Source organism: Bombina bombina, chromosome 5, assembly GCF_027579735.1.
Source record: "Bombina bombina isolate aBomBom1 chromosome 5, aBomBom1.pri, whole genome shotgun sequence".
Taxonomy (NCBI): Eukaryota; Metazoa; Chordata; class Amphibia; order Anura; family Bombinatoridae; genus Bombina; species Bombina bombina.
In genome coordinates this window covers 782,913,312-782,926,136 of record NC_069503.1, presented here as the reverse complement: position 1 = coordinate 782,926,136, position 12,825 = coordinate 782,913,312, and the positions used below count along the sequence as shown (strand labels likewise).

The window sequence follows — 12,825 nt, the reverse complement described above, 5'->3', positions numbered from 1 at the left end:
GAACTTGTCTTAGAGAGGAGCTGGCAGATATAAAACAAGAACTTTCCACCCTGGGATCTAGAGTGGAAATGTTAGAAGAAAATCATGGAGTCAGAGAGGATATTCAAATTTTCGAGGAAAAAATGTGACGTCAGCAGGAAACTATAGTCTCGCTAATGGAAAAAATTGACAATTTGGAGAACCGTAGTAGGCGGAAGAAACTAAGAATCAGAGGTGTCCCTGAATCGGTCTTACCCAGGGACCTCCCAGAATACTTGTTGGCCCTATTTAACAATATGAAGGACTCTTCTTACATAGAGAACATCCAGTGGGTTAGAGCGCATAGGGCGCTAAGGCCTAAACCGCCGGACACGGCACCACCCAGAGACATTATAATAAGATTCAAGGTATTTTTGGAAAAATAAATTATTCTCAATCAATCCAGAAAAAAACAGCCTATAAAGTTTAGAGGCTCAATGCTCAAATTCTTCCAAGATTTATCCTCCAGAACCCTCCAACAAAGGAGAGACTTTGCCCCTCTAACACTGCTACTAAGAGCCAAAATAATTCCCTACCGCTAGGGATTCCCCACACAACTCATGGTCCTCATGGATAGCAAGAGAATAGTCTGTAGATCCCCAGAGGACATTGCCTCATTCTGTGAAGATCTAGGATTGGACCCCCCAGTGGAAAAGGAAACAGATACCAGCCAGCTGCATACCCCTTCCAAAAGATCATATCCACGCCAGGAAAGGTGGCTGACTACCATCCCCAAGAGAGGGAAAACTCCAGTTAAAAAAGTTAACAAAGTCAGCCGTTCTAATTCACAGCCTGCATCCTCACCGTCAGAGTCAAACCCGGGATGAAAGAAACATCATACAATGGATTAATGGACACTAGAGACCCTCTAGAAAACTTAAGGTATCATAGTGCCCTACAATAAAAAGACCCCTTACAGGGATCAAATTGACTTTCTAGTAAAACTAAGGAGCAATACTCCTAATGCTTGGTTATTGTATGCAGAAAGTAGAGTACATTTCTAGTACAGAATTACTGTACATTGTATTTTGTTGAAAAAGACCCTAATTTGAAGCTAACCCCATTTATTTAATCTCTTTAGACCTTATTCTAGGTTGAGAGAAATGTACTTGTTACTAATATTGTTATTATCTTTGCAATGTTACCATATTTTTTGTTTGTTTTCTTTTTTTATATGTTATACTTATGCTGTGCTCATATATAGTGTGATGACATATGCTACAGTCACGACTAATTTCCTATCATTCGAGACTCAAATTAGTGGATATCCCTTCCAACATTATCTTTATAACATCAAGTTACTCACATGTTGCCCTTATGAATAGAACATACCCACCCCATATCCTTACTGACGCAAAATGCTAGAGGACTTAACTCACCCTGCAAACGGTCTAAAGCCCTATCAGATATAGCCAGACGCCATATAGACATATTGTTTTTACAGGAAACACATTTTAGATATAAAAAGGAACCCAAATATTTTGGATCGACATACACTCAGCACTACCACAGCTCAGGCCCTAGCAAAAAAGGAGGGGTTAGTATCTTGTTTAAAAACTCGATTCTCTTCACATTGATACAAAAACTGACAGACACTGAGGGTAGGTTCCTGGGTTTGTTCGGCCTCCTGTTTGGTAGACCTATTACTCTAATAAACGTCTATGCACTAACACAGACCAAAGAAAGTTTTTCTCTACTATGTTTAACCGTATACTGGATATTTCAAAAGGTCCAATATACTTGGGGGGAGACATTAACGTCCCTTTATAACCTGCACTGGATAGCACAAACTCCCATATTAAACACCCAAATAAAACAGCAACATTGTTATAGAAAAATTTGAAAATACATGGGCCCCAAGCCGGATTTACCGCACAGCTATTGGCTAAGAGGTGAAAAAGTCTCCTCTTAGCAAAAAATGTTTTAGCCGTGGGCTGCTGTAGCAGCTTAAACCGACGATCGGTTAAAACAAATAAAGGAGCTTTCTACATGAAGTATCTCATACTTCATGAATGAAAGTCCCCTTTATTTGTTTCAAAAGTCAATCCTAGCGTTTGTCAAATGCTAGGATTTACTTTCACTTTAATGCACTTTTTACCTCTGTGATTATCTTGTATCTAAGCCTCTGCAGACTGTCCCCTTATTTCAGTTCTTTTGACAATCATGCCTTTTAGCCAATCAGTGCTGGCACCTAGGTAACTCCACGGGAAGGAGCACAATGTTATATATAGGGCACACAGAAACTAACGCTGTCTAGCTGTAAAAAAAACTTACAAAATTCACTGAGATAAGAGGTGGCCTTCAAGAGCTTAGAAATTAAAATATGAGCCTACCTGGATTTAGCTTTCAACAAAAAATATCAAGAGAAAAAAAGCAAATGATGATGATAAAACTAAATTGGAAAGTGGTTTAAAATTGCATGCTCTACCTGAATCATGAAAGTTTAATTTTGACTAGACTGTCCCTTTAAGAAATAGGGGAGTGTACCCTTTTTAACATTTAATAACGCCAAAAAGCATATAAATGTTAGGCATGTTTAACAATTACTTTAATGTAAATTTAGTTCATCAATCATCGATCCCAGAGCATCCCTAAGGTACTATATAGATAATATAATACACATATACTTTGCTCAAGCAGGTTTAACATGCAGTCATTGCAGTGAATATGCACATTTCTGCACTTTACAAAATTCTTAATATCTTTAATTATTTAAAAGCCCTGGAGAGAAATGAAACATTTTAGTACTTTTACCAGATGATGGATCCTATAGATAGACAGATAGGAATGCTCCCAGGTTATGGTTAAGCATGTGCTCTCCTTGAAATACCTAGCATTTCACACAGGAAAAAGGAACTACTATTTATGCCTGATATAGATAGTGCATATCTAATTACAAAAGTAAGCTGCTGACAGCTTTACTCTCACAACATTTGGCTGTAGCATTCAATAGTAACCATTTGTGGAAGTGTATCTAATGTTCAAGCACACAGATCTATTGTTAAATTTAGCATTTCACTGGCTTGTTTACTTGTACAGATATTCAGATGCCAAAGTGAGTTATGTTTTTTGTTTTCTATGACTGACAAATAATATGCTTTGCTTTATCACTGAAGGAAATGATCTAATAGATATTACAATTTTAATTTAATGTGACTACAATAATAGGTAATGACAAATTCTGTAACATACTTTAAAGAGCAACCACCCACTGCCCTGCTCTTTGGGGGGGTCCCTCAATGTCAGCGGTAAGGTTATGAGATGGTGCAATGTATATGGTGTATTTAGTTTATGAGAAGTGTTTATGGTATCAGGAGATCTAGGGCCCGATCCAATATAAATCGTCACCCGCAAAAGCCAGCAACGCCAAAATTTGCGCTGGTTAGGTATCACATATACGGCGTAACCTAGAAGTTACGCCGTATATTTCTGCCTTCGGCCGTAGTTTTTTGGCCCATAGACAGGTATACCAAACCAGCACAGTTTAGTATCCAATATACAGCGTAAGGACTTACATGGTGAAAATGGAGAAATCCTACTCCATTTTCACCTCGACACAAATTGCAGGCGTAGTAAGCCTTACGCTTTCTATTGGAGCCCCGTAACTCCCTAAACTAGCAGCTAAATAAACCTAACACCTAACGCATGCGCAATGTCTATCTACCGGTCAACTGCAAACTGCAAAATAAAACCTAACGCATGCGCAATGTCTATCTACTTGTTAACCGCGATCCCCAATAAAGTATTTAACCCCTAAACCGCCGCTCCCGGACCCTGCAGCCACCTACATTAAATGTATAACCCCCTAATGTGAGCCCCTACACCGCTGCCACCTAAATTACCTACCCCCTAATGTGAGCCCCTACACCGCCGCCATCTACATTACCTACGCCCTAATGTGAGCCCCTACACCGCCGCCACCTACATTACCTACCCCCTAATGTGAGCCCCTACACCGCCGCCATCTACATTACCTACCCCATAATGTGAGCCCCTACACCGCCGCCATCTACATTACCTACCCCCTAATGTGAGCCCCTACACCGCCGCCATCTACATTACCTACCCCCTAATGTGAGCCCCTACACCGCCGCCATCTACATTACCTACCCCCTAATGTGAGCCCCTTACACCGCCGCCACCTACATTACCTACCCCCTAATGTGAGCCCCTACACCGCCGCCACCTACATTACCTACCCCCTAATGTGATCTCCTTACACCGCCACCACCTACATTACCTACCCCCTAATGTGAGCCCCTACACCGCCGCCACCTACATTACCTACCCCCTAATGTGAGCCCCTTACACTGTCGCCACCTACATTACCTACCCCCTAATGTGATCTCCTTACACCGCCGCCACCAACATTAACTACCCTCTAATGTGAGCCCCTACCCCGCCCCCATCTACATTACCTACCCCCTAATGTGAGCCCCTACTTCGCCGCCAGCTATATTAAAATTATTAACCCCTAATCTAATTCCCCTATACCGCCGCCACCTATATTAAATTATTAACCCCTAATCTAATCCCGCTATACCGCCACCACGTATATTAAATTATTAACCCCTAATCTAATCCCCCTATACCGCCGCCACCTATATTAAATTAATTAACCCCTAAAATACTAAACTATCCCTACCACTAAACCTAAGTCTAACCCTACAAATAGCCCTGAAAAGGGCTTTTTGCGTGGCATTACCCCAAAGTAAACAGCTCTATTGCAAGCCCTTAAAATGGCTATTTGCAGGCCATTGCCCTTAAAAGGGCTTTTTGCGGGGCATTGTCACAAAGTAAACAGCTCTTTTGCCTCTAATCTAAATCCCCCTACACCGCCGCCACCTATAATAAATGTATTAACCCCTAATCTAATCCCCCTACACCGCCGCCACCTAACTTAAATACATTAACCCCTAATCTAATCCTCCTACACCGCCGCCACCTATATTAACTATATTAACCCTAATTATATTAGGGTTAATATAGTTAATATAGTTATTATATTATATATAATAACTATATTAACCCTAATAATTTAGGGTTAATATAGTTATTAAATTATATAACTATATTAACCCTAATAATTTAGGGTTAATATAGTTATTAAATTATATATATATATATATATATATATATATATATATATATATATATTAACTATATTAACCCTATCTAACTCTAACACCCCTAACTAAATTCTTATTAAAATAAATCTTATTAATATTATTAATTAAAATATTCCTATTTAAATCTAAATACTTACCTATAAAATAAACCCTAAGATATCTACAATATAATTAATAATTACATTGTAGCTATTTTAGGGTTTATATTTATTTTACAGGTAACTTGGTATTTATTTTAACTAGGTACAATAGCTATTAAATAGGTAATAACTATTTATTAGCTACCTTGTTAAAATAATTACCAATTTACCTGTAAAATAAATCCTATCCTAAGTTACAAATACACCTACACTATCAATAAATTAAATAAACTACAAATATCTAAACTAAAATACAACTAAGTACACTAAACTAAATTAAAAAACAAACAAACACTAAATTACAAAAAATAAAAAAAGATTACAAGAATTTTAAGCTACTTACACCTATTCTAAGCCCCCTAATAAAATAATAAAGCCCCCCAAAATAAAAAAATGCCCTACTCTATTCTAAATTAAAAATTAAACAGCTCTTTTACCAGCCCTTAAAAGGGCTTTTTGCGGGGCATGCCCCAAAGAAAACAGCTCTTTTGCCTGTAAAAAAAATCACAATACCACCCCCCAACATTAAAACCCACCACCCACATACCTCTACTCTAAACCCACCCAAACTCCCCTTAAAAAAACCTTAACACTAACCCCCAGAAGATCTCCCTACCTTGAGTCATCTTCACCCAGCCGGGCCGAACTCTTCATCCAATCCGGGCAATGTCTTCATCCAAGCGGCAAAGAAGTCTTCCATCCCGGCGATGTCTTCATCCAAGCGGCAAAGAAGAAGTCTTCCATCCCGGCGATGTCTTCATCCAAGCGGCAAAGAAGAAGTCTTCCATCCGGCGATGTCTTCATCCAAGCGGCAAAGAAGAGGTCCTCCATCGGGGCGAAGTTTTCCTCCAAGCGGCATCTTCAATCTTCTATCTTCGGACCTCCTACGCGGAACATCCAGCTGGCCCGACGACTGAACGACGAATGAAGTATCCTTTAAATGACGTCATCCAAGATGGCGTCCATCGAATTCCGATTGGCTGATAGGATTCTATCAGCCAATCGGAATTAAGGTAAGAAAATCTGATTGGCTGATTCAATCAGCCAATCAGATTGAGCTAGCATTCTATTGGCTGATCAGAACAGCCAATAGAATGCGAGCTCAATCTGATTGGCTGATTGGATCAGCCAATCGGATTGAACTTGAATCTGATTGGCTGATTGAATCAGCCAATCACATTTTCTTACCTTAATTCCGATTGGCTGATAGAATCCTATCAGCCAATCGGAATTCGAGGGACGCCATCTTGGATGACATCATTTAAAGGAAACTTCATTCGTCGTTCAGTCGTCGGGCCAGCTGGATGTTCCGCATAGGAGGGCTGAAGAAAGAAGATTGAAGATGCCGCTTGGAGGAAAACTTCGCCCCGATGGAGGACCTCTTCTTTGCCGCTTGGATGAAGACATCGCCGGGATGGAAGACTTCTTCTTTGCCGCTTGGATGAAGACATCGCCGGATGGAAGACTTCTTCTTTGCCGCTTGGATGAAGACATCGCCCGGATTGGATGAAGAATTCAGCTCGGCTGGGTGAAGACGACTCAAGGTAGGGAGATCTTCTGGGGCTTAGTGTTAGGTTTTTTTAAGGGGGGTTTGGGTGGGTTTAGAGTAGGGGTATGTGGGTTGTGGGTTTTAATGTTGGGGGGTGGTATTGTGGGGTTTTTTTACAGGCAAAAGAGCTGTTTAATTTGGGGCATGCCCCGCAAAAAACCCTTTTAAGGGCTGGTTAAAGAGCTGGTTAATTTTTAATTTAGAATAGGGTAGGGCATTTTTTTATTTTGGGGGGTTTTATTATTTTATTAGGGGGCTTAGAATAGGTGTAATTAGCTTAAAATAATATTAATATTAATTAATAAGAATTTAGTTAGGGGTGTTAGAGTTAGATAGGGTTAATATAGTTAATATATATAATATAATAACTATATTAACTATATTAACCCTAATATAATTAGGTTTAATATAGTTAATATATATAATATAATAACTATATTAACTATATTAACCCTAACATAATTAGGGTTAATATAGTTAATATAGGTGGCGGCGGTGTAGGGGGATTAGATTAGGGGTTAATGTATTTAATATAGGTGGCGGCGGTGTAGGGGGATTAGATTAGGGGTTAATACATTTATTATAGGTGGCGGCGGTGTAGGGGGATTTAGATTAGAGGCAAAAGAGCTGTTTACTTTGTGACAATGCCCCGCACAAAGCCCTTTTAAGGGCTGGCAATAGAGCTGTTTACTTTGGGGTAATGCCATGCAAAAGGCCCTTTTCAGGCCTATTTGTAGGGTTAGACTTAGGTTTAGTGGTAGGGATAGTTTAGTATTTTAGGGGTTAATTAATTTAATATAGGTGGCGGCGGTATAGGGGGATTAGATTAGGGGTTAATAATTTAATATAGGTGGTGGCAGTATAGGGGGATTAGATTAGGGGTTAATAATTTAATATAGGTGGCGGCGGTATAGGGGGATTAGATTAGGGGTTAATAATTTAATATAGGTGGCGGCGGTATAGGGGGATTAGATTAGGGGTTAATAATTTAATATAGGTGGCGGCGGTATAGGGAGATTAGATTAGGGGTTAATTAATTTAATATAGGTGGTGGCGGCGGTATAGGGGGATTAGATTAGGGGTTAATTAATTTAATATAGCTGGCGGCAGTGTAGGGGGATTAGATTAGGGGTTAATGTATTTAATATATCTGGCGGTGGTGTAGGGGGATTAAATTAGGGGTTAATAATTTTAATATAGCTGGCGGCAGGGTAGGAGCTCACATTAGGGGGTAGGTAATGTAGGTGGGGCGATGTAAGGAGCTCACATTAGGGGGTAGGTAATGTAGGTGGCAGCGGAGTAAGGAGCTCACATTAGGGGGTAGGTAATGTAGATGGCGGCGGTGTAGGGGCTCACATTAGGGGGTAGGTAATGTAGGTGGCGGTGGAGTAAGGGGCTTACATTAGGGGGTAGTTAATATAGGTGGCGGCGGTGTAAGGGGCTCACATTAGGGGCTAGGTAATGTAGGTGGTGGCAGTGTAAGAGGCTCACATTAGGGGGTAGGTAATGTAGGTGGCGGCGGAGTAAGGGTCTTACATTAGGGGGTAGGTAATGTAGGTGGCGGCGGTGTAGGGGGCTCACATTAGGGGGTAAGTAATGTAGATGACGGCGGAGTAAGGGGCTCACATTAGGGGGTAGGTAATGTAGGTGGCGGCGGTGTAGGGGCTCACATTAGGGGGTAGGTATTGTAGGTGGCGGCGGAGTAAGGGGCTCACATTAGGGGGTAGTTAATATAGGTGGCGGCAGTGTAAGGGGCTCACATTAGGGGGTAGGTAAGGTAGGTGGCGGCGGAGTATGGGGCTTACATTAGGGAGTAGGTAATGTAGGTGGCAGCGGTGTAGGGGGCTCACATTAAGGGGTAGGTAATGTAGGTGGCGGCGGAGTAAGGGGCTCACATTAGGGGGTAGGTAATGTACGTGACGGCGGTGTAGGGGCTCACATTAGGGGGTAGGTAATGTAGGTGGCGGCGGAGTAAGGGGCTCACATTAGGGGGTAGGTAATGTAGATGGCGGCGGTGTAAGGGGCTCACATTAGGGGGTAGGTAATGTAGGTGGTGGCGGTGTAAGGGGCTCTCATTAGGGGGTAGGTAATGTAGGTGGCGGCGGTGTAAGGGGCTCACATTAGGGGGTAGGTAATGTAGGTGGCGGCGGAGTAAGGGGCTCACATTAGGGGGTAGGTAATGTAGGTGGCGGCGGAGTAAGGGGCTCACATTAGGGGGTAGTTAATATAGGTGGCAGCGGTGTAAGGGGCTCACATTAGGGGGTAGATAATGTAGGTGGCGGCGGTGTAAGGGGCTCACATTAGGGGGTAGGTAATGTAGGTGGCGGCGGAGTATGGGGCTTACATTAGGGGGTAGGTAATGTAGGTGGCAGCGGTGTAGGGGGCTCACATTAAGGGGTAGGTAATGTAGGTGGCGGCGGAGTAAGGGGCTCACATTAGGGGGTAGGTAATGTACGTGACGGCGGTGTAGGGGCTCACATTAGGGGGTAGGTAATGTAGGTGGCGGCGGAGTAAGGGGCTCACATTAGGGGGTAGGTAATGTAGATGGCGGCGGTGTAAGGGGCTCACATTAGGGGGTAGGTAATGTAGGTGGTGGCGGTGTAAGGGGCTCTCATTAGGGGGTAGGTAATGTAGGTGGCGGCGGTGTAAGGGGCTCACATTAGGGGGTAGGTAATGTAGGTGGCGGCGGAGTAAGGGGCTCACATTAGGGGGTAGGTAATGTAGGTGGCGGCGGAGTAAGGGGCTCACATTAGGGGGTAGTTAATGTAGGTGGTGGCGGGGTCCGGGAGCGGCGGTTTAGGGGTTAATAAATTTTTTATTATTAGGAGAGTGAGGGGGGATAGCGGATAGAGGGGTATACATGTCGGGCTATGTTTGGGAGCCGTGTTAGACAGTACAGGAGATTTTATAACTTAGTCAGGTTTTGTAGGCGCCGGCAGTTTCTAAAGTGCCGTAAGTCACTGGCGACTCCAGAAATCTGTACTTACGCAGATTTCTGGACATCGCTGGTTTATCCGACTTACGGCACTTTAGCAATTGCCGACGGGGTATATTGGATAGCTCGAGTTGCGAGCTGAAACTACGGGCGGCGGGGGTTCCCTCGCTTGCGCCACAAACTACGATCTATATCGGATCGCGCCCCTAATATGTTGTGTTAATCTCTATATAGGTATCACTGAATATTGGCACATGGTTGAGCCATACAAGTGGCAGGGTATGCAAGGGAGGGAAATAAGGGCACTTGACTGAGGGGTCCCACAAATTTATCTTGCCCAGGGCCCCGCATAGATGTGATTCTATTTGATCCTTTTGGGTGTTGTATAAAAATAGGATGTACATATTTATATATTGCCTACCTTTTTGTTTGTAAAATAAAGTATGATTGCACAAGATACTGCTTTCCCAACTTTTAATGCAGAAATTGCAATTGCTGACATTAAAAGGTAGCTGTGAAAGTGTCACAATGCTATAGACCGCTGTCCTTAGTCCTCTATTCAACTTCTCCATAACTGCTCAACATTTCCCCAATCCCATTCCAAAATGAATGGGCTTTCTAACTGTGAATACTGTTTTTCTTAAAGGGGCAGTCTAGTCAAAATTAAACTTTTATTATTCATATAGGACATGTAATTTTAAAGAACTTTCCAGTTTACTTTTATCATCAAATGTGCTTTGTTCTCTTGGGATTCATAGTTGAAAGCTAAACCTAGTTAGGCTTATATGCTGATTTCTAAGCCCTTGAAGACCGCCTCTTATCACTTGCTTTTTAATTTGCTTGGGGAGTCACAAGTGCTAGTTCATGTGAGCCATATAGATAACATAGTGCTCATGCCTGTGGGATGTGGCAGACTGCACTAATTGGCTTAAATGCAAGTCAATAGATAATAAATAAAAAGTCATAAGATTAGGAGGTAATCACAAAGTAATCACAGAGGTAAATAGTGTATTATTATAACTGTGTTGGTTATACAAAACTGGGAATGGGTGATAAAGGGATTATCTATCTTTTAAAACAATAAAAACTATAGTGTAGACTGTCCCTTTAATGCAAGTATAATTGTTGCCCTTTTTTAATATTATCTGTCCCACCACTCTTTGTGCACCCAATTCAAAATATTAGGAAAAGGTAGGCTCCTGGGCTCTAGATGGACAATTTGTGGAACAAACACACTGTTTTTGAAATCATAAGTTCAGCCACCTTGGATATGCAAACTTAAAGGGCCACTAAACCCAAAATCTTTCTTTCATGATTCAGATAGAGAATAGAAATTTAAACAACATTACAATTTACTTCCATAATTTATTTTGCTTCATTTTTTAAATATCCTTATTTGTAGAAAAAGCAATGTACATGGTGAGCCAATCACATGATGCTTCTATGTGCAGCAACCAATCAGCAGCTAGTGAGCATATCTAGATATGCTTTTCATCAAAGAATATCAAGAGAATAAAACAAATTAGATAATAGAAGTAAATTAGAAAGATGTTTAACATTGCACTCTCTTTCAAAATCATAAAAGAAAAAAATGTGGGTGGCATGTCCCTTTAAGTGTACTACACATGCATCCAGTTATAGAATGTCTGTGGGAATCATCATTTGACACACATTTTATATATGAAGTTATATTGCAGTGATTTGTGTGAAAGAAAGCTAAATCTTCTAATTTAGGCATATTTCCCTGCAAAACCTAATGAAAATTGTTTAATTAGATTTTGTTGTAATGCTGGCTAAAATCCTGGTAAATATTTGCACAACACCCCTAAGTTCCTACCATCCAGAAGCCCCTTTACACATAAGTATATTACCTCATGACCCCTCAGTACAAGGCCGCCCCAATTACCCGAATCCAGTTGAAGCATATTTTTATTCAGCCTCTTCAGAATGGCAGCCTCAAGTCCTCGTTTTCTTTATCTTTGTTATGTTCTGCTTCATCTTATTATTCCCTTTTCTATTTGCAAACATTTACCCAATAAGGGGCCGATTTCCATTGAGTCGTAAAAGATGAAGTTGTAAGCTACCGAAGTGACCGTCAGCTAAAATTAGTTTACGGCTCTATTTTAGTACCAGGTTTCCATTGAAATATATTGTGAGTTGCGTGCAGTTCCTCTTTTTGTGTAGGTGTAAGTTAACGTTGTGTTAATACTTCTATCCGATGTCAGATCAATTACTTGCTATGGTAATTCAACCTTACACTATCAAATTTATGTTTAACGTCTGTGCTCCTTACCTGTGATCACCTCTAAAGAGAAACAGAAACAAAGATATACTTATTTATAATACGTATTTTTGAACTATAAGCAAATACTATTTTTTATTATAATTATATTTTCTACTTTATTAATATATGAAATATATATTGCTGCCCTAGGCATAGGTCTAGTTTGAATTTTGTAGATATGTTCTTGCATTTATTTTCATATGTACATACATACTGATATGTACATAAGTGGCACTATTCCTATACATGGAACAACAATAAATATTGCAATTTAAAAAAAAAATCTACATTGAAAGGGGGCTAGTTATCAAGCCGTCTACTTTTCTGGCTTCGCCGGCCCAATACGTCCGCCTAAGCTCGCCTACCTTCGCCGCCGCGGACCTGAAAAAATACGCCTAAGTTATCAAATAAAGCTGTCAAAAAGCCGCGGGGCGATGAGCAGCGGACTGTGACAGTTATCACTCATCCGATCTCGCTGCCCTTCGGCTTTTTCCCAGCTTTATTGCTAGCCTGTCACTAAGCACTCACACTAAACTGCACTGTTCTACCCCCTATACCGGCGCCCCCGGAGCCCCCCGCAACTCAATAAAGTTACTAACCCCTAAACCGCCGCTCCTAGACCCTGCCGCAACTCTGATAAATGTATTAACCCCTAAACCGCCGCTCCCGGACACCGCTGCCACCTACATTATACCTAGTAACCCCTATCCTGCCCCCCCTATACCGTCGCCCTCTATTATAAAATTATTAACCCCTATCCTGCTGATCCC

The 12,825-nt window shown here is 41.3% G+C and overlaps 1 protein-coding gene across 1 annotated transcript in view; it reads right to left on the bottom strand.

Moving 5' to 3' along the window:
- Positions 1-11,738, bottom strand: part of RTTN (rotatin) — a 1,186,344-nt gene extending 1,174,606 nt beyond the window's left edge. The window contains exon 1 of the mRNA XM_053714873.1: positions 11,678-11,738. The gene's annotated coding sequence lies outside the window, so the exon portion shown is untranslated. The remainder of the gene's footprint in view (positions 1-11,677) is intronic.
- Positions 11,739-12,825: the final 1,087 nt, after the last annotated feature.